At 40.0% G+C, this 24,706-nt stretch overlaps 1 protein-coding gene across 16 annotated transcripts in view; it reads left to right on the forward strand.

Annotated features, from left to right (window-relative positions):
* Positions 1-24,706, forward strand: part of LOC126291625 (longitudinals lacking protein-like) — a 293,043-nt gene that overhangs the window by 101,325 nt on the left and 167,012 nt on the right. For 4 of the 16 annotated variants that reach the window (XM_049985189.1, XM_049985176.1, XM_049985183.1 and 1 more), the window contains exon 3: positions 11,387-11,540. The exons of 8 other annotated variants lie outside the window; for them this stretch is intronic. The gene's annotated coding sequence lies outside the window, so the exon portion shown is untranslated. Of the gene's footprint in view, positions 1-11,386; positions 11,552-16,918; positions 17,095-24,706 lie in introns of all 16 variants that reach the window. 4 more of the 16 variants (XM_049985177.1, XM_049985182.1, XM_049985187.1 and 1 more) reach the window with 2 other exon arrangements.

Genomic DNA, 24,706 nt, shown 5'->3' on the forward strand with positions numbered 1-24,706 from the left:
GTACTCTCCTAGCACTATATCCTAGAGCTTAACTCCCCCCTTCCAGTTACCATTTTTTCCTGGTGTTTCTTCAAGCCCTCCATGTGGCACAGTACACTTATTTGACTTCACATTGCTCCACATCTCTTATTGGTTCTTTGAGGAATTTACACTTGCATGCTGCTAAACATATCAGGACTTAGAACCTACACTTATATATGAATTGTAGCCTGATCCTTATTAAAAACCTTTGGAGGCTTTATTATTGTTTTGTGTTGCTGGTTTACAAGGGAAAGCTAGTTCTTTTTAATTTTGTTTCTTTGTGTGCATTTTAGAATTTGTCATTGATCTTGTAGTATGTGGTGAAGGGTGTACAGTGGTTGGTCTCCCATTTTTTGTGGGTAAACAGTAATCAGTTCACATCACTGTAATTTGATTCTCTTGAAAGATGGAAGTATGAGTTGGGAGTATGGGGAATAGACTTTGATTTGGTGAGGTGTGATTTCCTTATGAATAAGAAATTACAATTTTGACAATGTACCAAATACTACTTCAGTTTTTGAGGACTGAGTTATCACACTGTATTTTTGTTGCATACAAAATATACCATTACACAGTTATTTATGAATGGTTTTCTGGGAAGTTACTTGTTTGTTCAACCAGCTCCAATTTTAGAATGGAATTATATATGTAAGCCTGATACAGTCGGAAAATAGTATGATTAATACAGGTATGCATTAACTACCTTTTTAAATATATTGTTTTTAGTTACTTCTTTGATTTCCACACACTATTGAGTTTGCAGTTTGATTCGCCGATAGTAACAATGGTTACGATTTTTGAAAACTTATTTGTCTTTTCTTAATGATAGTTATGAAACTTAACAGCTATATAACATTCTAGTGAGTAATTGTAGACTGGAATTGTCAAAGGTGTTACATGCCAAAATACTGTCCTCCATATTTTTGGTCAGAAAGTGCTTTAAGCCATGAAGTCATTTTCCTCTCAAAAGCACTATGTTCCTATTCATCATTTTCAAGTCGAGACTGATAGCTAGAACTTACACCATCACCATCAATCACTATCATGGGCTCTTGAAAAGTGTTAAGGACTACATTGATATTATCATTTATGGGATGCAAATTGGCATTGTTAATGTTAGCAGTTCTGAATTCTGTGTGTTTTGTGTTAGTGAAATGTAATCATATACATTACCTTTACCGGTATTTAAAGTGAAAAAGTGATATTTCATTGTTGTAATCGTGCCTACCAGTACAAAATCTTAAGAAACCACATGCACTTCAGGTACGTGAAGTGCATATTAAAATTAGTTATGTGTGATTTAAAACTGAAACCATTATCAAGGTTAGATATCAGTTGTTAACATGGTAACATACATCTTTATAAGTCATTCTTGCAGAAAACATGTAAATGCAAATTACAATACAGAAAAACCTAGTAAAGATTTAAAAAATGGTTGTCTTCATTTAATTCTGGAAGCTAAATTGGATAAACCAGAACAACTTTCTTATGCAACGTTTTTCTATAGAGATGTCCAGAAACTCCAAAAACATAACAACAAGAATGAAAGTACCAGTAGGTGGCAGGTACTGCACTGTATAATATCCCACACAGCAAAGACGGAAAGGTGCTTTGAAAAACCACATTCATGAACATGTATGACTTGGCCCACAAAGGAATAAAAGTGGTAATTTCTAAAAAGAAACAGGGTGGTATAAGTTACATTGACTATAAGAAACCTAAGGCAGCCTATAAGAATACAGATAATGGTTAGTGCAGAGTGAAAAATCATATTAATTTGTTTTGAAAGGGTGAAAGCCATTGCTCTAGGGCTAAATCTAACACCCAATTTGTAAGCCCATATTTGAATATCCAAAGAACATCAGTTGCAATTAATGAAGTATTTCCAAGTGACAAAGTTGGTTACAAATACATTAAGCTCTTTAAGAAAAATTTCTCTGAATGAAATTCTGTTACCCCAGGTAAGATCTGTGACAAACTGCAATAAGAAGTTCAAGGGCAAAATCTACAAAGCAGGGACTATATTTGCAAATATACAAAGCAGAAAATGCTACCGACGAGATAAAAGCCACAGTTGTTCTTGCTTAAATGTCAGGAAGTGGAATATCTACTATTTGCATTTAGTATGGATTTGCAGCAAGTACTGTATGTCCCTAAACGTAATAATTTCTGAGATTTTTTATTGCCGTCAATTGAGCTATTTAAACTGTGGCATCAACTTAGATGACATCGACAGTTCTATACATGTTTATGGCATGAAGTTACTGCTATTAGAGGAGGTAACTAAATAGATTTATTTATCTTATGTTTTATCACCTTGGTATTACATAACAAAAGTAACTATATGTGTTTAGTAATAACTGTGTAGAACGAATTATAAACAGAGAAATAATATTTCTGCACCTATTTCTAATCTCCCTCTGAGTTTTTGAAGCCATTTAGAAGAAATTTCTTGTCAGCAATCACAGCTATGTACAATGTGACAGAGATTTTTTCCTCATTGAGAAGCGTAAAAATGGAGTCATTTGCCCCAGCAGATTTTGAAGGGAAAAAAAGTGATTACATAAGCAAAATCAGTGAAAAGCCCAGGTTGAAGTATCAACAGTATTATGAAAAGGATAGATTGGTAATCAGTGTACAGATGACGTGTCACACGCACCATCGCGATCTGCAGCCATTGCGGCCAGAGTGCAACTCAAATGCCTCAAACAGGGACAACAATCTGGAGTGGGTAGGGAAACTGGGAGACATGGCAAGGTACCGATGGAAGGAAAAGGACAGGTGGGTGCACTGGCAGGGAGCATCATGCAGTTGAGGATGAGGGGAGGTGAAATGTGAGGAAGTGACAGGGCAGCGGGAGCAGAAGCAGGTGGGTGGAGAGTGTGGGGAAATTGGTTGCTGTAGTTTGAAGCTCAGATGATTTTGGGATCGGAGAATGTGTTGCGAGGATAACTCCCACCTGTGCAGTTTAGGAAAGCTGGTGTCGGAGGCGAGAATCCAGATGTCTCAGGTTGTGAAGCAGCCATTAAAATCGAGCATGTTATGGTTAGCTGCATGTTCTGCTAAAGTTTGCTCTCAACCACAGTTTGGAAGTGTCCATTCACCTGGGTGTACAGCTGATTAATAGTCTTAACTGTATAAAAATCTGAGCAACAATTGCAACAGAGATGATATATGACATGGCTGCTTTCACATGTGGTCTGGCTTCTGATGGGGTATGGTAAGTGTGTGAAGTGGGTGGGTGTATGGAGCAGGTCTGGGGTGTGTGACATAACACCATTATTAAGAGGGATGGGAATGATCTCGGGTAGGAAGTCCCTAACTTCCGGGCACGAAGAGAGGTAACGAAAGCCATGACAGAGGATGTGATTCAGTTGTTCCAGTCTGAGGTGGTATTGGGAGACGAAAGGGGTACTCCTTTATAGCTGGTTCTTGGGATCGGTGGGAGGATTTGGCGTGTGTGGGGATATGGCACGGGAAATTGTTTGTGGACCAAGCCTGGGGGGTAGTAGCTTTCGATGAAGGCATTCGTGAGACCTTCGTCTTACTGGCCAGGGGAGCTCCCATCACTGCAGATATGTTGTCCCTGTGGGCCAGGCCCTCCTATACGGGCAACTAACCTTAGGAGCTTCTTCCCAGAAAATTGTAGAGCAGTTTCTGATGTTCACGGTAAGAGATTTCGTTAATATATTGCTGGTCTAGAGAAGATGTATGCAGGGTACTGGACTCTTGCTATTTTGCCAGACTATAACTGTATGGAACTTATAACTGACATTCTAAGAAGAAATGCACAGCCGGTTTATAGTTGAATCAAAAATTCTTCACAATGTAAAGTCAGAACACAGACAATGGAGAAAGTGTTAATGGCACTGAATGGAACATACCATACTGGTACTGAATAGAACGTACTGTATTAGTTGGTACCCACTGTTGTTTTTGTTATCCAATATAAATTAATGGATTACTTGTGCATGCTTGAAGCACAGTGAGAACACGGTCCAGGTAAACAATGTATAACAGTTTTATTGAAAAGTACATAAACCAGAATACTCATTCTTGGGAGAAAAGTTAATCACTGTAAGTTTCTGATAACTCACAATTAGCACTAGATTTATAAAATTCCAACTTCTGCTGAAGGGCATAATGATGAAGCAGTCAAACTTAATGTTCACGTGGAAGTAGAACAAAATAATGTAATGAAGGTCAACACCCAATACAGAGTTCCTGGGCGCCTCCAATGCAGAGGTCGAATTCCTGCGACAGTGGAAGCATGTGCCGTCAGCTTCATTGGCCAGCATTGGCCAGTGCTGCACACCATCGTATGTAGCGAAGATTCTGCTCAAGGCTTCGATTGAACTCTGGGTGCAGTCAGCATCTGGCCCAGAGCTCGACGGAAGCTGCCTTGGAGCGGCTCTGCAACTGGCTGCATAGAGATATGAGAAAAACTATTTGCAATCACGCAGGTTCTAGGGGCCGGTGTGCTGCCACTGCTGACGTACACAGTGTCATCTGCGGATGTAGTTCCTTCGAGGTTAGGCCACTTGGTGTACAATTGCTGGGAGAAGGGCTGCCAGTCTGTAGGACATTCACCCACAAGCTCCTTTTAATTCTGCGCTCTTTCATTTAATAAGAAATGCCAACAAACATTTTTAATATTTTCCATGGCAGCCTTCTCTTAATCGTGTAACATTTTATCAAACTACCTCTCTGCGAAGCTCTCATCTTAATGTGCCAGTGGGGTACCTATCCTTATTGACTTCTAATTCATTCAGTTCTTCCTTAAAGTGCTTGTATGCCTTGCATGTGTCATTCATTTTCTTAACGACATCTACATGACACTGCACATTGTGTGCGGAGCATGAACTGTCATCTTTGTACAGTCAACTCGGGTAAGATATTCTTCTTAGCTGACATGAATTTCTTCTAAGCTAGTGAGTTTTAGTATACTGAGACACATGAGCTGTACTGCCTCATTTACAAATTAAACAATGTTGTAGTGTAATCTAATTGCATACTTAGTGGAAGTGTGACAAATTTAAGGTCACCATAAAGCTGCCATGGAATTTCAGTATACAAAACGACCTGAAGCAAACATTTAATATTTGCTTATGATTCATTCATGAGAATAGCATACCTAATTGGCACTGAAGGAAACTTTTTACCAATATGGAGAAGTAAAGTATGCTGGCAATATATTTCTCCTTTCTTCCTTTGTGCATGGGAAAGTTTGTAAAACAAAACCCACAGCTGTGTTCATTATCAGCACAATGGAATTTATGAGAATTAGCCATTTTCATCCAGTTTAGAGTTTTGTTGTTGCACAGTGTTTCCTGTTGACAAGAAGTAGCAAGTTGAAGACTGCACAGCTTTGTTAACAAAATATTTGAAGGTCTTGCCTTACTCAAGTGTGTTATTTCCTCATGAATGTGTAATATATCACAGTTTACTCAACACAAAAGTGTTTTTTTTGTCCGAGGAAAATCATTGTGTGTGAATGTTGAAAAGGAACCCCTCTTTGTGTTATGATTGCAGCTCAGATGTCGTGCCAGCATCTGTTTGGACCATATTTTTTCAGGCTGCATAGAGATACAAGAAGAGGTTCTTATTTGGACATGTTGCAAATGCGATTAATATCAGAGCTCAAAAAGAAGGGAATTGTAGGCAGTGTGTAGCTACCTCTGTAGGAACTCCAGCATACTTTGCTATTCAAGCATGCAAGTTCCCTGATAAACAATTTCAAGGGCATGTTTCAGCAACATCTCCAGTCTTACTGAAATGGCCACCACAGGGTTTGGAACTTAACACACCAGAAAACTTGTGATTGAGGAATGGTAGACTTCTATGTGGCTCTGCATCAGTGCAAGGCTAATGTAGAATTGTAGAAAAAATGTTGAGGAAGCCTTTCAAAGCAAAGCCCTTTAAACTCTCAGAAAGGCACTAAAGAGGACATGTAGATGCTTATGTAAGGCACAGTGGTGGATTTAAGGTCCACTGGGTGCATAACTTTTGTATAAGTTAGTACATAAAAATGCAAAGGAATGTTTTGACCAAGGAATACAAGAACTTTTGGATACACTATGCTTTTGAACTGATTAAAATGGTCAGTGTGTGTACCTGTGATCTCTGAGAGAGAATACTGTCAACGATTATATGAGGGTGAATAAAAGATAAACAGGAATTTTTTAAAAGTTTATTTAACAATTTCAGACCTGAATTTTCTCTGTATGAAGGAAAATATTTTTTATGCTGTAATGCTATTAGATTATTTTTTAATGATTTTAAACATGAGATTTATACAAAAGTATGTACCCTTTTTCAAAACTGAATTTTTTACGCTTGGCTTCTTTGTATGGACGATAATAACTAGCTTTGAAATATTCACTATTTGAATAAATAACTGATAGTTCATTAATTATCACCCAAAATAATAATATTCAATTATACAGTGGAGTATAAAGAACCACTTTTGTGTATTCTGCACAAGCTGCTGTATGCTGCTACATTGACATTGTTCTTATAGTGATGCCTAACTGCTGGTAGCACTTGTGCATGACGAAAAGATTGAACATTCACAAATTTGTACATGAAGTTTCCACAGTGGAAAAATATTTCTGTTGTAGCTAAGACACAGTATAAGTTAATGTACGCAATTGTAGCCAGTGGGTCAGAAAAGGCTAAGTTACAGAAAAAAATCATACATGTGAATTTATTTTTCCGTACAGTCTCCTGAACAGGATACAAAGTTTTTCCATCGCGTAAACAGTTTCTTGCTCCCATTTTTGTAAAGTGAATGTGGCTGAGACAACAGCTGATCTGACCAGTGTCAGCTGATCTGTGTCCTTCTACTGCTTCGTTTAATACAACTACAGTTGGCAGTTGATGGTTGGAGTGCTGACACATTATCTGTGTATCCAGTAATGCTGGCAGCTGATGGGTTGTGCGTGGGGCTCTTAACAACCTGTGCCACATCAAAGACAGCCTGAAGATGACACATTGAAGCATTGAAAATGGTAGTGACAAAATAAATTAAAATTGTAAGGACTGCTGTAGATGTTTTTATTTTTTGTCACGTTACTATGCAGCATTCACAATATAGTGGTTATGGAGAAAAATGATGAGAACAACTACTTTAAAATCAAAGAAGACTATTGCAAGAACCTTCCCCACGGAGATAAGACTTTTGGCTTTGGCCCGTGCAAATTTGTCCTTTGTGCACTGTTCCATACTGCTGTATTTTGATTCGGGATGTAATGGTGCACACATGTCATCACAATCTGTTGCAAAAAATGTTGCCCTTCAATTTGGTAGCATGTCAGTATCTGTTTGCATACCCAAGACAATGAAATTTGTGCTCTGCAGTGAGATAAGGCATCCATGTATTGCACGCTTTCTGAAATTCAAAGTTGTCAGTAATGATTTCAGCAAGTGCTATTTGGCAATCGTCTTCTGTAAGGTGGCTAACAATACCAATGTTCTCCTCAGTTGCACTGCTTTTTGGTGAGCTCCATTCTCAACTCTTTCTTGGCTTTGGAAAAACTATTTGTGTCATGCATACACCTGAGTCTTATGTGGGATGTTGTCCTCAAACTTTGCCCTGAGCCTTTTCAGAATTTTGGACTATTTTATGCCCTCTGTTGTGAGAAACTTGATTATAATGCAGTGCACAACTGGTGGCAATATCTCTAGCTCTGACATTGTGATTCTAACTGAGGAGATGGAACAACAATTTTCCAGAATCACTGGAAACTAAAGCAACTGTGAGCAGAGATGCCGCCACACTCTGTTTGCAAAAATGCGCAAAAATCAAATATACTGGTTTATATTTGATTCACCCTAGTACTTAATCATCAAGCCCCTAATCAAAATCAGTGGCATCATCACATATTAAATGACAAAATTTAATGTGAACTGATTTTAAATATTTCTGTTTTGACAGGGACAGTATAGGTTTGTGCGATGTCACAACTGTTCTATCATTTTGTTCTATCTGATATGTGTTTCATTCTCTTTTTGCTTGCAATTTAACAGCTAGTGTTCTCTCTTGAATAATTTTGCTTGCTTGCTCTTCTAACATATTTGTGAAGTAAAATTGTGATTGAAATGAAGCTGCAGCTGAATACATTTGTGAAAAGGTCACTGCTTACCAAGTGACACAAGAACTTCTGCTTTTAGATCTAGAAGTGTCTTCACTTTTCAAGAGGAAAGTGTTACAGGAAACAAAACTTGATGATTCAGTAAGGCAGTTGCCCGTTATTGACAGTCAAGGAAAAACATCTGGGTGTGTAAGTGGGAAGTTACAAAAGATTGATTTTCATGGATATATATATATATATATATATATATATATATATATATATATATATATGAAAAACAAAGATTCCAAGACTTACCAAGCGGGAAAGCGCCGGTAGACAGGCACAATAAAATAACACACACACACACACACACACACACAATTTCGAGCTTTCGCAACCAGCGGCTGCTTCGTCAGGAAAGAGGGAAGGAAAAGGAAAGATGAAAGGATGTGGGTTTTAAGGGAGAGCGTAAGGAGTCATGTGCGGATGGATATGTGTGTGTATGCGAGTGTATACTTGTCCCCCCTCCTTCCCTCCACCCCCCCCCCCCCCCCCCCAAGGTAAGTCTTTCTGCTTCCGGGATTGGAATGACTTTCTAATATATGTATTCCATGTGGGAAAAATATATCTAAAAACAAAGATGATGTGATTTACCAAACAAAAGCGCTGGCAGGTCGATAGACACACAAACATGCACACAAAATTCAAGCTTTCACAACCAACAGTTACTTCTTCAGGAAAGAGGAAAGGAGAGGGAAAGATGAAAGGATGTGGGTTTTAAGGGGGAGGGCAAGGAGTCATTCTAATCCCGGGATCGGAAAGACTTACCTTAGGGGGAAAAAAGGACAGGTATACTCTCGCATACACACACATATCCATCCGCACATACACAGACACAAGCAGACATTTGTAAAGGCAAAGAGTTTGGGCAGAGATGTCAGTCGAGGCGGAAGTACAGAGGCAAAGATGTTGTTGAAAGACAGGTGAGGTATGAGCGGCGGCAAAACCCAATCATCCTGGCCGCCCCATTGTAGCTGGTTACCAAGCCCCCACAGAAAGTATCTCTGCCTATGTAGATCAACACCTTCAACCCATTACATACAGTCTCCCATCCTTCATCAAAGACACCAACCGCTTTCTCGAACACCTGGAGTCCTTACCCTGTCTGTTACCCTGGAAACCATCCTTGTAACCAATGATGCCATTTCCTTGTACACAAATATTCCACACGTCTGGGGCCTCGCTGCGATGGAGCACTTCCTTTCACGCTCATCACCTGCCACCCTACCTAAAACCTCTTTCCTCATCACCTTAGCCAGCTTCATCCTGACCCACAACTTCTTCACTTTTGAAGGCCAGACATACCAACAATTAAAGGGAACAGCCATGGGCACCAGGATGGCCCCCTCGTACGCCAACCTATTCATGGGTCGCTTAGAGGAAGCCTTCTTGGTTACCCAGGCCTGCCAACCCAAAGTTTAGTACAGATTTATTGATGACTGACATCTTCATGACCTGGACTCACAGTGAAAAATAACTCCAGAATTTCCTCTCCAATGGCAACTCCTTTGGTCCCATCAGATTCACCTAGTCCTACTCCAAATCCCATGCCACTTTCCTTGATGTTGACCTCCATCTGTCCAACGGCCAGCTTCACACGTCCGTCCACATCAAACCCACCAACAAGGAACAGTACCTCCATTATGACAGCTGCCACCCATTCCACATCAAACTGTCCCTTCCCTACAGCCTAGGTCTTTGTGGCAAACAAATCTGCTCCAGTCCGGAATCCCTGAACCATTACACCAACAACCTGAAAACAGCTTTTGCATCCCGCAACTACCATCCCGACCTGGTACAGAAGCAAATAACCAGAGCCACTTCCTCATCCCCTCAAACCCAGAACCTCCCACAGAAGAACCACAAAAGTGTCCCACTTGTGACAGGATACTTTCCGGGACTGGATGAGACTCTGAATGTGGCTCTTCAGTAGGGATACGACTTCCTCAAATCGTGCGCTGAAATGAGATCCATCCTTCATTAAATCTTCCCCACTCCACCAAGAGTGTCTTTTTGCTTTCCACCTAACCTTCTTAACCTCTTAGTTCATCCCTATGAAATCCCCAAACCACCTTCCCTACCCTCTGGCTCCTACCCTTGTAACCGCCCCCGGTTTAAAACCTGTCTTATGCACCCTCCCACCACCACCTACTCCAGTCCTGTAACCCGGGAGGTGTACATGATCAAAGGCAGAGCTACATGTGAAAGCACCAATGTGATTTACCAACTGACCTGCCTACACTGTGAAGCTTTCTATGTGGTAATGACCAGCAACAAACTGTCCATTCGCATGAATGGACACAGGCAGACAGTGTTTGTTGGTAATGAGGATCACCCTGTGGCTAAACATGCCTTGGTGCACGGCCAGCACATCTTGGCACAATGTTACACCGTCCGGGTTATCTGGATACTTCCCACTAACACCAACCTGCCAGAACTCCGGAGATGGGAACTTGCCCTTCAGTATATCCTCTCTTCTCGTTATCCGCCAGGCGTGGAAAATTTTTTCTGAAAGGTTGATTAGGAACCGTCTCAGTACTTTCGGTGAAATTGCCTGAAAACTTCCCTCACGCTAGCTTGCATACCAAATCAACAATTGATTAATATTGTACATGTATTCAATGAAGGCCCACTTCATTCCTATGTGTAGCAAATGGCCGATATACACTTCTCCTTGTATTAGTAGATTTTTCCTATATTTATTAGTAAACATTATGGGTAGGTATTGTGTCAAAAATATAGTGGTGTAGTTCTAGAGGAATAATCTGAGGAATCTGTATGCACATAGTAAACAAACAGATAAACCTTTTTCTGTGTAGAAAATCTGCACACATTTAAAGCCAAAAAGGAAATCATCATATAGTTTTGTTACGCCGCGAAGAACAATTATTGTTACATTAATCCTTTCAGACCTGAATTTTTCTATATGGAGGAAATTTTTCCTTTATGCTATAATGCTCTTAGGTTATATTTTTATGATTTTAGACTCAAGATTGGTACAAAAATATGTACCAATTTCAAGATTATACTTTGTGCAATTGTTGTCTTTTTATGGATCAGAATAACTAATTTTTAAATATTCACTGTTGTAATAAATCAACTGATCATTCACTATCTATCACACAAAATATCAATAACAATATTAAATTACGCTAAACACCACATTCTATTTATTCTAGCAGTCACAAGCTGCTGTGCACTGCTACATTGACTTGTTCATATTTTTATAGGGGCACCCAAGAGTTGGCAGAACTTGTGCATGATGAAAAGATTGAACATTCACAAATGTGTGCATGAGGCTTCCATTGGAGGAAAAATATTTCTGTTGCAACTAAGACATATTAAAAGATAATGAACACAATTGTAACCAGAGGGTCAACAAAGGTTAAGCCATTGTATGCAATTTTGTTTTATATTACAACATTTGCTATACAGGATGCCCCAGGAGGAACAGTCAGTATTCGGGGATAATACAGAAGCAACCATTCAAAGCAAACAAGTCATGGACTCAAAAATGCATACCTTAGCTCTATGAGTACTTGCTCAGTAGAAGAGATGTTTCACAATAGCAAAGATGAGCTGGTGTTACTAGCTCTTAAGGTGTGCACTTGGAGCTCATGTTTACTGGATATGTTTTCTGTTTTGGTCCATACTACCTCCTAGTAAAATATGGAAAGCAAAGAGCTTGCAGTAGAAGAGATTTGTCTCACAGTATTGAAGATGAAGTGCTCGTAGCTCTTAAGGTATACATTTTACAGCCCATGTTTACTAGATTTCTTTGCTTTGAGTGGTTGCTCCTGTCATATCCCTGAATACTGACCATTTCTCCAGGGACATCCTGTATATTCATGTAATTTTTATAACTGTGTGCTTGCACATGCAAACACTCACATATTACATAAAGAATTCTTAGAGCCTTGTCACAAACAGAAAAAAAAACTTGTTTTATAAATTATAATTGTGTGGACACTAATGGTTATAGCATTTGTGCATCCTGAAAGCAAACAAGAATTCACCTTGTATGCATTAATGAGTAGTAACCTCATATTAAGAATGGCAGTCATGGTGACGTGCCTGGGCGAACTCATCACCACTCCTTTGTTGGTGCTAGAGCTATGCAATTTGAGTTCTGTGAAGAATCCAAGACCACACACTTGGGCTTACAACATCTGTTATTAGAAAGAAAATTAATGCAAGTGTAAAACATTTATCAGTCAAAGCAGAAAATAAATTATCAGTGAAATGAAATTTTGTAGTGGTTGCACTACTTTTCACCTTGATGGTCAATTAATTCTTCTTCACTCCGATTATGGGAATTTTTAATTGGATTTCAGATGTATGTGACTTTTGTAACTGTCAATTCATTTCTTAAATATCTTTTAAATTTGTGCTTAGTGTGAACGGGCTCTAGAGAATGTCCTGTTTTTTATTCAAAAAGTTTAACAGAACTTAAATTTGGAGTAACTGAAATTTTTGTGCTGGGCATGTCGTGTTGATACTACAGAAAGAAGTTAATCTAAATGGCTCAGCAACAGAGCACATTTTACATAGACTCTTTGTATATGAACAAAATGACATAATGTTGGGCATTCATCATTGTTTATATATCTGCCTGTAGCTTCTGTATTGTAATTATTTCTCGCAGGCTGACTTTCCAGCTTCAAATGAGGATGTTTGCTCTTTGTAAAATTTCTGTATTTATTGTGATAATCTACATCCTTCACAAAACCTGTAAATTCCTCAGTATTGTTAGAGATGTGTGAGGTTGATATTTCAATTGCAACTAGATTTACTGTAGTTTTCCCAAATTGTTTAATCCGAATGCCAAGATGGTTTCCTTGAAATACATCTGACCTTTTTCTTACCCTCTCATTGTCCATTCCGAGGGTATTCTCTGTCACTAATTGTATGTTAAGTGCTCATCTTTCTTCCTGCTACTACATCAGATACACATTACTCAATGATTTCAGATAATAGTTTTTAAACATACTAAATTCCTGAAAGAATTATTAAATTTTGAGTCTATAGTCTTGCCACAAATGGTAAACATAGTAACTTCCTGGCAGTTTAAAACTGTGTGCCGGACTGAGACTCGAACTTGGGACCTTTGCCTTTCGCGGGCAAGTGCTCTACCAACTGATCTACCCAAGTATGACGCACATCCCGTCCTCACAGCTTTACTCCTGCCAGTAGAGCACTTACCCGCGAAAGGCAAAGGTCCTGATTTAGAGTCTCGGTCTGGCACACAGTTTTAATCTGCCAGGAAGTTTCATATCAGCGCACACTCCGCTGCAGAGTGAACATCTCATTCTGGGTAAACATAATTGTTTCATGAATTATAATTGTGTGTATACTAGTAACCACTGCTTTTGTGCTCCTGCAAGATAAGCGGACACCAAATTTGTATATAGTATCGTAAGAACAAATTGTCACACTCTTTTCCTCATAATGACTGCTGGATGCATTGAAGATATGGTGGTGAAAAGTATTTCTTTCGTAAACTATTCTCTTCCTCATCACCCTGATCGATGAACTACATGTTTCTGGAATTCTCCCAATAAATTAAAGTTGACTATTTGAGATCACAGTTAATTTATAATATTCAGACTCCATCCACTCACCTGTTACACCAGTCCCTGACAATTCCGATATTTTGAGCAGTTAACAAGGAAGAAGAAAGCTGGCAGTTATTATATTTAGAATTTCTTGAGTGTCTTAAATTGTGTCACCTTTGAAATAGTGTATATCAGACCTAATGAACTTTTTCCAAGCTTTCTTCCAGTGTGAGATTCTGTTACACCAGCAACTTTACATCTCAATCTCAGTTCCTTGAGAAGGCACGTTGAGTTGTGTATTCTGGGAAATGGCAAATACACTCGTGCTCATAAATTAAGGATAATTGCAGAATGTGGTGCCACACAATGTAGCGATACACAAAACTGGCACTAATAGCATAGGCACATAGGGATCGCACACGGCACAGCTCTGTAAGTCCACAGTACTGGTGATAAGTTAAGAAAACCGTCCCAAAACACGTGCTACAAAATGCCATGTTTCCTGCGCATGTACCCTGACGCCAGTATGGGATGTGATCACCATGCACATTTACACAGGCCGCACAATGGGTTGGCATATTCTGTATCAGATGGTCGAGCGGCTGCTGGGGTATAGCCTCCCATACTTGCACCAGTGCCTGTAGGGGCTCCTGAAGTGTCCTAGGGGTTTGAAGACGTGCAGCGATACGTCGACCGAGATTATCCCCGACATGCTTGATGGGACTTAGATCTGGAGAACAGGCAGACCAATCCATTCGCCTGATATCTTCTGTTTCAAGTTACTCCTCCTCGACGGCAGCTCGGTGGGGCCGTGCGTTATTATCCCTCAGGAGGAAGGTAGGACCCACTGTACCTTTGAAAACGTTGACATACTGGTACAAAATGATGTCCTGATACTGCATACCTGTAAAAGTTCCTCTGTCAAAGACATACAGGAGTGTACGTGCACCAATCATAATCCCGCCCCACACCATCAAACCACGACCTCTTTATACAGGTCCCTTTCAAGGACATTAAGGGGTTGGTAACTGGTTCCTGGTTACGCCAGATGAAAACCCGGCTAGAATCACTGTTCAGACTATACCTGGAGTCATCCTTGTACATGACCTGGGATCACTGTTCCAATGACCATGTACTGTGTTCTTGACACCAGGCTTAACGGGCTCTCCTGTGACCAGGGGTCAGTGGAATGCATCTTGCAGGTCTCTGTACGAATGAACCATGTCTGTTCAGTCATTTGTAGACTCTGTGTCTGGAGACAACTGTTTCAGTGGCTGCGGTAAGGTCCCGAGCAAGGCTACCTGCAGTACTCCGTGGCCGTGTGCGGGTGCTGATGGTGAGATATCGGTCTTCTTGTGGTGTTGTACATTGTGGACATCCCATGTCTGCTGGAATCGTTGCAATAATCTTGAGATCACACTTTGTGGCACACAGAGGGCCTGTGCTGTGATCTGCTGTGTTTGACCAGCCTGCAGTCGTCCTAGTATTCTACCCCTCATAACGCCATCAATATGTGTTCTTTGAGCCATTTTCAACACACAGTCATGATTACCGTGCCTGAAAACATCTGCACACTTGCACCGTACTCTGACATGCACCAACACACCTCTGTGTATGTGGACTGCTGCCAGCGTCACCGTGCGATGACTGCAGGTCAAATGCACCGCATGGTCATACCCCAAGGTGATTTAAACCCACAAACAGCCCACCAGAGCATTGTTTCACCATGTATCAGCACTATCCTTAATTTATGAGCACGAGTGTAGTTTGAACGCTTCGCTTAAATGAACAGTCTCCCACCGAAACATCTATCTGAATGCAGCTAGTAACATACAGCATGGTGAATCTGCCTATAAAGCTTTGAACATTTCTAGGTCCCTAACAAAAATTGATAGAAATCTTGTTTAAATTGACTTGCACTCAGTTGTAGAACAGAAAACCAGTATTCTGTTCACAAGATTGTAACTTGCTGCTGTAACTATCTGGTAAATAACTAAATAAACTGTGTTTGCAAGTCCACTTCATAGTAACCTTTGTTAAGTCTATGTGTCAAAATAAATGTTCTTTTCACTCATTACTTTGTTGTTATGAGGAGAAACAGGTTATCTGAAGCACCCTGAATCTAAATTACCTGGCAGATAGTGTTGGAAGTTCCATTAACCTGTTTGTGCATGTTGAAAAATGATGGAAAACTTTAGCATATATCCTCAGAGAATCGGCACTTGGTACAGGGATTGACAGTTGCCCACATCATTACAAGAATAACATATTGCGCATAAATGTGTAGAAAAATTCACTATTTTGTGATAACACAATTACAAAACAGTCACTGAAAGTAGTCACATCTATTAAGTATTTGGTATTGCACATACGGAATCATTTAAAGTGGAAATATCACATAAAACTAATCTCAGGTAAGGCAGATGCTAGACTGAGATAATTTGGAAGAATCCTTTGGAAGTACAGTCCACCTACAAAGGAAGAAGCCCTCATTTGACCAATACTTGTATGTTGCCTGGCAGTCTGTGATGCAGGCCAGGTAGGATTGATTGACGAAATAAGGAAGATTAAAACAGCAGCACATTTCGTTATAGGTTGATTTAATCTGTGCACAGAAAGAAAGCAGGCTACCTGTGCAGGGGGGACCAGCTTGGAAAATATGCCCTTGTTGTCTAATGAGGCTTCACACAGTGGCAGCTAGGTGGTGTTGCCAGCTGGTGCACTTCTGCTCCTGCCGGCGTGCCCCGATAAACGAGACTCTTTGCCTGCTCTTGGCGCATCGGTTGGTGATGCTCAGTGCTGATGGAATTGAGGTGCACACGCTGCATTCTTTCTCAAATGATTTTACAAAAAATAAACAGTAAAAAGATTAGTTTTGCGCATTACATATAGCTTTATGTGTCAGCCTCATGATGAAGTGCCCAGATTTCCATAATGGACGTACTTTTTGTGATATTTTAATTTAAGTAAGACATTGCAGGAAAGACAAAAAAATGAGTCTCTGTGGTTTTGTGTTTGGTGCATATTATACCACATGTTCCTATAAATGAAAATTTGATAAGATATTGAATTTTTGTTTAGACTTGGAAGGAACTATTTTAGCTGTCTCCAACCTTGAGAAAATGGAATGTATGTAACCTGTATACTTCTGAGTGCTTGTGTGAGAGAATGAAATATTCGTAACACACCTTGTATCTTATAAACCAGGCTGTTCCAACCGAGCTCCAGGGAGCTGGAGCTCTCCGGAGTGCTCACTGCAGCAGCTCGGAGCCCGCGTGGAGGGGAAAGAGAACTCACTGCCCCCTGCCTGCATGCAGCCGCAACTGATGCAAGAATCTGTGCCAGCTATGACTAGCCGCGGGAGCCCTGTACCTCTATTGGAGGTACCTTTCTTTTCATTGTGAGGATGGTCGTCCGCAGTGTCTTGTATGTCATAAAGTATTTAATACTGCGAAGAGGTACAATATACAACGACGTTATACACGTCTTCACACAGCGCACTACGATCAGGTCGAAGGTGTTGCACGCAGAGAACTGGTAGCCAGGCTTAAGAACGACATACCACGAGACATAAGTTTAAAAATTTTGTGCGGCGTCACGGTATGAATCATCACCAATTCGAAGGATTCCTGAAAGATATGGAAGCGGAGTATGGGGATATACCTTACCACAGTACAGTTCATTGGCTGAGTCGGGGAAAAGTTCTTGATGTTTTCTTTGCCATTCGTGAGGAAATATCCCTTTTTCTGTAAATGAAAGGGGAAAAAATGCATTGTCTGAAAGATATAAAACGGATATCAGACCTGGCGCTCCTAACTGACATAACTATGCATCTGAATAAAGTTAAATCTGTCATTGCAGAGCAAAGGGCAGCTAATCGTTGACATGCACGACCAGATCGAAGCGTTCACGGAAGTCACGTTTATTTGAGAGGCAGATGAATAATGGACATTTAATGTTCTTCAATTGTCCTGCTTCTTTAAAACTACCTGAAGGTACTACTTTCGGCGATTACCAAGCAAAATTAAAGCAGCTCATCATGTCATTTGGAACACAATTCCGAGACCTCAATAGTTTGGAAAAGGTGTTCAGCACTCCTTTTTCAGTTTCCCCTGATCACTTGTCATCGTCACTTCAATTGGAGATTTCTGATTTGCAAAATTCAGTTTTGTTGAAAGAGAGGTACTACAATACGTTCGATTTGTCACGATGGTATCGTTCATTACAGCAAAAAACATTTCCCAAGGTTCACAACAATGCCGCTCAGATCATGTGCATGTTTGGATCTACGTATTGTTGTGAGCAGCTTTTCTCAGCAATGAAAAGAATAAAAAGTAAGGAACGGTCGTTCCTTCAATATGCAACAATGAAGGCCATCATCCACATTAACGCTGCGAACACTTTGACGCCTGATATTTCCGATTTTGTAATGAAAAGAAAATGTCAAGCTACAGAGACCCAATAAATTTAGTACGCAATTTCTTGTAAAACAGTTGTTTCTTATTTATTTCCTGAACATTATATTTCCTGGTGTAGCATGTCACCACGTCTTAGCAGCTAAAAGTATGAGTTTGTCGAACTTGTAAGACGCAGGTTGCACATCAAAACGCTTGCCTTGCCGCCTGCCTCAGCCAGCCGTGCCAGGTGCCGGCCCAATTGAATGCTCACAGCGAGCAACATGGCTTCCTGGAGCAGGGAGCAGCTCACAACGGAGCCGACGAGCTGGAACAGCCTGTGATAAACCTTTTGAAATATCAGTTTGAGATTTTGGCAAGTGATAGCACATAAAGAGAACAGTATTTTGCTACACGGTTTACATACAGGACTTAATTATCTTCGCTGATATAGCAGGAGATAAAGTTTTATTTTACTTTTTCAATCCAGTAGTGCAATTTTTAAGAATCTTCGCTTAATTTTTAAAGATCTTCGTTATTGGAAAAAAAGGATTTGCTAGTACTATAACAAACATGAAATTTCTCGTATTGTAGCAAACTGACACAATGAGGCTTTCCATAAGATGTTGACAAACCTGGTCACCTGTTGCTTGTATAATAAGACAATCTGTTTCAAGATTCTGTCGCAATACCTATTGCGAGATAAGTTTGTGCAATTTTTACTGTCCTTCGGAAAAAAAAAAAGAGAGAGCAAAATTAAACCTGTCAACAAGAGAAATGTATTCATTACTCATTATTAATGAAGCTTCTTCAAATAGAAAATAGTTAAGAAACCAGACAAAAATAAATCAGTCGCCAGTTCTGTTAAAAATTTGGCTGAATCGTGTAACCTGCCGTCTTTTGAATAGTGAATGACTGGATTGGAAACTTAAGCAAAGGACTTTACCCCTCTTTTTCATGTGAGAAATATGAAAATAAATTGTGACAAATAGTGTAGCATATTTCTGTTCCTATCACCATTCAGAATGGTGTGGTGAACTTCTTTTAATGTGTTAAAGATAGATTATACATATTTATAATATATTTCAACCTTAATGAGTATTCTCAAATCGTTTATAAAGTAATGACTATCATGCTTTTGTAAAATTGTTATCTAAAGATACACAGGCACCAAATTTGTTATTTCAAATGCAGCAATGCTGTATTTTTGCTGCAGATTAGAACTGACCCAATAAACCTCTTTTGAATGTCTGAAGCTGTGAACACACAGCAACCTGCAAAACCATGCAAACTACATGTCAAAGTCAATGTCACTGATGAATTAAAAAATTTTTTGCAGTAAGAATAACAACTCCCTTACTCTACACAGGGATAGGAAGGCATAGATTGTATGGTATTTGCTTTACTATTTCATGTCAAATATAACTGAGGAGTAGAAAGAAAATCCTTTGATAAGTTTCAGTCCCAGTAGTTCATTATTAAAGATACACTGCATAACCCCCCCATGAACCATGGACCTTGCCGTTGGTGGGGAGGCTTGCGTGCCTCAGCGATACAGATAGCCGTACCGTAGGTACAACCACAATGGAGGGGTATCTGTTGAGAGGCCAGACAAACGTGTGGTTCCTGAAGAGGGACAGAAGCCTTTTCAGTAGTTGCAAGGGCAACAGTCTGGATGATTGACTGATCTGGCCTTGTAACAATAACCAAAACGGACTTGCTGTGTTGGTACTGTGAACAGCTGAAAGCAAGGGGAAACTACGGCCGTAATCTTTCCCGAGGGCATGCAGCTTTACTGTATGATTAAATGATGATGGCGTCCTCTTGGGTAAAATATTCCGGAGGTAAAATAGTCCCCCATTCGGATCTCCGGGCGGGGACTACTCAAGACGACGTCGTTATCAGCAGAAAGAAAACTGGCGTTTTACGGATCGGAGCGTGGAATGTCAGATTCCTTAATCGGGCAGGTAGGTTAGAAAATTTAAAAAGGGAAATGGATAGGTTAAAGTTATAGTGGGAATTATTGAAGTTCGGTGGCAGGAGGAACAACACTTCTGGTCAGGTGAGTACAGGGTTATAAACACAAAATCAAATAGGGGTAAAGCAGGAGTAGGTTTAATAATAAATAGGAAAATAGGATTGCGGGTAAGCTACTACAAACAGCATAGTGAATGCATTATTGTGGCCAAGATACATACGAAGCCCATGCCTACTACAGTAGTACAAGTTTATATGCCAACTAGCTCTGCAGATGACGAAGAAATTGAAGAAATGTATGATGAAATAAAAGAAATTATTCAGATAGTGAAGGGAGACGAAAATTTAATAGTCATGGGCGACTGGAATTCGAGTGTAGGAAAAGGGAGAGAAGGAAACGTAGTAGGTGAATATGGATTGGGGCTAAGAAATGAAAGAGGAAGCCGCCTCCTAGAATTTTGCACAGAGCACAACTTCATCATAGCTAACACTTGGTTTAAGAACCATGAAAGAAGGTTGTATACATGGAAGAACCCTAGAGATACTAAAAGGTATCAGATAGATTATATAATGGTAAGGCAGAGATTTAGGAACCAGGTTTTAAATTGTAAGACATTTCCAGGAGCAGATGTGGACTCTGACCACAATCTATTGGTTATGACCTGTAGATTAAAACTGAAGAAACTGCAAAAAGGTGGCAATTTAAGGAGATGGGACCTGGACAAACTGAAAGAACCAGTGGTTGTACAGAGTTTCAAGGAGAGCATAAGGGAACAATTGACAGGAATGGGGGAAAGAAATACAGTAGAAGAAGGATGGATAGCTCTGAGAGATGAAGTAGTGAAGGCAGCAGAGGATCAAGTAAGTAAAAAGACGAGGCCTAGTAGAAATCCTTGGGTAACAGAAGAAATATTGAATTTAATTGATGAAAGGAGAAAATATAAAATGAAGCAGGCAAAAAGGAATACAAACGTTTCAAAAATGAGATCGACAGGAAATGCAAAATGGCTAAGCAGGGATGGCTAGAGGACAAATGTAAGGATGTAGAGGCTTATCTCACTAGGAGTAAAATAGATACTGCCTACAGGAAAATTAAAGAGACCTTTGGAGATAAGAGAACCACTTGTATGAATATCAAGAGCTCAGATGGAAACCCATTTCTAAGCAAAGAAGGGAAAGCAGAAAGGTGGAAGGAGTATATAGAGGGTCTATACAAGGGCGATGTACTTGAGGACAATATTATGGAAATGGTAGAGGATGCAGATGAAGATGAAATGGGAGATACGATATTGCGTGAAGAGTTTGACAGAGCACTGAAAGACCTAAGTCGAAACAAGGCCCCGGGAGTAGACAACATTCCATTAGAACTACTGACAGCCTTGGGAGAGCCAGTCCTGACAAAACTCTACCATCTGGTGAGCAAGATGTATGAGACAGGCAAAATACCCTCAGACTTCAAGAAGAATATAATAATTCCAATCCCAAAGGAAGCAGGTGTTGACAGATGTGAAAATTACCGAACTATCAGTTTAATAAGTCACAGCTGCAAAATACTAACACGAATTCTTTACAGACGAATGGAAAAACTAGTTGAAGCCGACCTTGGGGAAGATCAGTTCGGATTCTGTAGAAATATTGGAATACGTGAGGCAATACTGACCCTACGACTTATCTTAGAAGCTAGATTAAGGAAGAGCAAACCTACGTTTCAAGCATTTCTAGACTTAAAGAAAGCTTTTGACAATGTTGACTGGAATACTCTCTTTCAAATTTTAAAGGTGGCAGGGCTAAAATACAGGGAGCGAACAGTTATTTACAATTTGTTCAGAAACCAGATGGCAGTTATAAGAATCGAGGGACATGAAAGGGAAGCAGTGGTTGGGAAGGGAGTGAGACAGGGTTGTAGCCTCTCCCCAATGTTACTCAATCTGTATATTGAGCAAGCTGTAAAGGCAACAGAAGAAAAGGTCGGAGTAGGTATTAAAATCCATGGAGAAGAAATAAAAACTTTGAGGTTCGCCGATGACATTGTAATTTTGTCAGAGACAGCAAAGGACTTGGAAGAACAGTTGAATGGAATGGGCAGTGTCCTGAAAGGAGGATATAACGTGAACATCAACAAAAGCAAAACGAGGATAATGGAATGTAGTCAAATTAAGTTGGGTGATGCTGAGGGTATTAGGTTAGGAAATGAGACACTTAAAATAGTAAAGGAGTTTTGCTATTTGGGGAGTAAAATAACTGATGATGGTCGAAGTAGAGAGGATATAAAATGTAGACTGGCAATGGCAAGGAAAGTGTTTCTGAAGAAGAAAAATTTGTTAACATCGAGTACAGATTTAAGTGTTAGGAAGTCATTTCTGAAAGTATTTGTATGCAGTGTAGCCATGTATGGAAGTGAAACATGGACGATAAATAGTTTGGACAAGAAGAGAATAGAAGCTTTTGAAATGTGGTGCTACAGAAGAATGGTGAAGATTAGATGGGTAGATCACATAACTAATGAGGAAGTGTTGAATAGGGTTGGGGAGAAGAGACGCTTGTGGCACAACTTGACCAGAAGAAGGGATCGGTTGGTAGGACATGTTCTGAGGCATCAAGGGATCACCAATTTAGTATTGGAGGGCAGTGTGGAGGGCAAAAATCGTAGAGGGAGACCAAGAGATGAATACACTAAGCAAATTCAGAAGGATGTAGGTTGCAGTAGGTACTGGGAGATGAAGAAACTTGCACATTGGATAGAGTAGCATGGAGAGCTGCATCAAACCAGTCTCTGGACTGAAGACCACAACAACAACACTGCATAACAAGATTACCCTAAAATTGCAGCTTAATTGGTGATTTATTTTCAACTGAGTTAAACTTACCTTTTGTTCCCCCAAAAGTCGCTGCTGATGACGCTTTTCAGAAACAGAAAAGGTTAACAGGTCAGGCCGAAAGAAATCGTTCCTTTTGTTGCTGTTTCAGAGCAATCTTGTAACCTTGTTTCATTTTAATAAGGAACATGTGAGTGATACTGAAACTTTGCATACAGTTTTCTTTCTGCATCTTAAACCTCCTGAAACTGTCATGTACTAAATGAGGAACTGAGTAAAAAAAATCAGGACAGTCGCTTATCAAGAAGTACATCCTGCATATAGAAATAAACATGTTATTTCAACATTTATGACGTTGATGTTGTAAACACTCACAGCAAATCTCGTTTCAGTGGCCCTTACAACTTAAATTGTCTCATTACTTCATAAATCATTTCAGATTACTCAATGAGGTTAAAATAGATTATAAATATATATAATCCGTATTTAGCACTATAAAAAACAATTATAAAGTGTACCAGGAAAGTTTTGCAATACAATCCAACAATATGTCGCAGGAGGCTTATTGTTGCTGTGTTCTGAGAATATGTAGCTACTGTGCCAAGTTTTTGCGCACAGTCCTTCACTAGCAGAGTTAGTTTGAAGTTCTTGCTGTGGATGGCATCATCATCATCATGAAGTGAGATTAGAGCAGTTTTGCTATGCAACACATAGACCAGTGTTTTGAAGAAACGACACTTGCACTCAGTGATTTGTGTCCACATCATACAACTATATTCAGGTGGTGCAGAGAATTCCAAAGAGGGAATTTCACTCTGGAGGACACTGAGAGGACTGGAAGGCCACAATCATCAGTTACGGAGGAAAACATTGATGCTATGAGGAAAATGCTAGACGAAGACATGTGAGTGGCATATAAGCAGATAGAGGATACCTTGGGCTAATGCACCAGCAATTTGATAGATTCTGCATGATCATTTGCAAGTAAAGAAACATTGTTGTCTCTGTGTGCCTCATAGACTGATGGAAGAGTAGGAGACACAATGTGTGACTTGGTGCTGGGAGTTGTTAAAGAAGTTTCGAAGGGACAATCCCAGTGTGTGAACATCATCATGACAGGTGACGAGACTCGGCTGTACTATTGTGACACGCAGACTAAGACTAAAAACAAAGTTTGGGTCTTTGAAGATGATGACACACCCGAAGACAGTCACAGCTAAGTGTTGCCATGAATAGTGCTTGCCCAATGTCATCCAATCTTTAAAGAACGTGCGACCGAAATCAAGAATGGACATTTGGTTCCTCCATTGTGATGATGCTCCAAGTCACTGCACCAAAGCATGCTCCAAATATTTACGGGGTACAGGACTGAAACTTCTTGAGCACCCTCCTTACATTTCAGACGTCACTTCTTGTGACTTTGCACTGTTCCCACATGTGAAAATGACGCTTGTTTTCAAGTGACGAGGACCTGCTGAAGGCTTGGAACAGCAAGTGTGCTCCTTACTCCCTACAGAAACTTGGGAGAACTGGTTTAGGGATTGGTTTCAAAGGATTGAGAGGTGTATTCAATGTGGCAGAAATTACTTCGAAAAAGTTAAACAAATAAAGCTGTATTGCAAAACTGTCATGGTACCCTTTGTATGATGGAGAAGTTCATCACGTTGCTATGAATGGGGATAGGAACATAAATGTGCTACCAATTTGCTGCAAACTAGTTTCGTATTTATCATATGGATCGAGCAAGGTGGTGCAGTGGTTAGCACACTGGACTCTCATTCGGGAGGACGATGATTCAAACCTGCTTC

The sequence above is a fragment of the Schistocerca gregaria genome, chromosome 9 (assembly GCF_023897955.1).
Source record: "Schistocerca gregaria isolate iqSchGreg1 chromosome 9, iqSchGreg1.2, whole genome shotgun sequence".
Lineage (NCBI taxonomy): Eukaryota > Metazoa > Arthropoda > Insecta > Orthoptera > Acrididae > Schistocerca > Schistocerca gregaria.